Source organism: Tiliqua scincoides, chromosome 2 (genome assembly GCF_035046505.1).
Source record: "Tiliqua scincoides isolate rTilSci1 chromosome 2, rTilSci1.hap2, whole genome shotgun sequence".
NCBI lineage: Eukaryota > Metazoa > Chordata > Lepidosauria > Squamata > Scincidae > Tiliqua > Tiliqua scincoides.
In genome coordinates, this window is record NC_089822.1 from 90,454,865 (window position 1) to 90,456,156 (window position 1,292).

Genomic DNA, 1,292 nt, shown 5'->3' on the forward strand with positions numbered 1-1,292 from the left:
ACAATAAATGTGCTGTTTAACCCTGATGTGCCTGGTTTTTTCTAAGCTGAACTGTAGTGGGGGGGGGGGACAGGGTGACGAGTTCACAATTGGAACCACAGTGTATAGGGATTATTTAATCCTGGATGAGGTGTTTAATCCTTTCCTGCTCTGACAATAAAATGGTGCCCCTGAAGCTGCCATTAGCCTTGGGAGAAAAGCATCCATTGGTACAAAGGTGAATGGCTAAATATTCCTCCCTGCATAAAGCGGTCCTACCACTAACCCCACCACCACCTTGAGTGCTATTTCTATTTGGGGGGAAAAAAATCCATCCTTAACATAGCCCTAAACATAGGTACCGTAGAGACTCACGTATAGTGCGTGAAATTTTTGCCAAGTAACCAAGCTCCAATTCTCACTTTGCCTGATCTCCGGGTCAATCAGAGGGCAGAGCCTTTCCACTCTGAACAGTTTCCTTTCTCAAGCAGCAGGCAGGCAGGCGCCAAGTTTCTCAAGCAGCAGGCAGGCACCAGGCAGGCAGGGCAGAGATCCTTTCTACGGCAACTGGGAAATCCCAGCCAAAGTCTCCTTCCTTCTGCTGCAGCCTGGTTCTGGTTCTGCTGGGCAAATGCTTGCAAAGCAGGTCTGTTTTGGGACCCTCCTTCCCAGGCTACAATTCAGTGCACCCTGACTTCAGAATAACAGCCATGGAAAGCAGTGGGTCTACTTCTGAGTAAAAAGGGCTGCAAATATATGCAGCTGCATCTCTCTGCTGTGAATTGAACTGCACACTCCCAGTTATGTGTTATGGGTTGTATGTAGAGCTTCTGGCTTAACACACCAGGCACCTTAAAGGTGGAATTGATTCATGGTTCAACCTTTTTCACTGGCATATCCCTTGGCAGCCCATTTCCATAAATTGTACCCTTCCTATTAGCAAAATGTTTGTAATTAGTAAGACAAGCCCTCATCTCCCCCATATGAAAGCCCAGACTTCATGTATTCATCACAGTGTTTTCTCTTTTTATCTGCTTGAAGTACAGAAGACTCTGCCTTTGCACTGTTTTGCACCAGAAGTGTGCTGAGAAATTCTAGGTGACTGATCACTTTCCATATTATGTTTCAGCTTTTTAACTGTGCTGGTTTTCAATCACTGGTTCATACATGAATTGATGACCAAAAACGAGCAATTGGTGGGGCTTTCACAGCCAACTAGCTACCTCCCTTCCTGCCGTGCTGGTCCTTCCAAGGCATTCTGGAGCATGGCTTGCCTTTTTGGCCATTATTCCATTCTTTTTCAAGTACCCCTA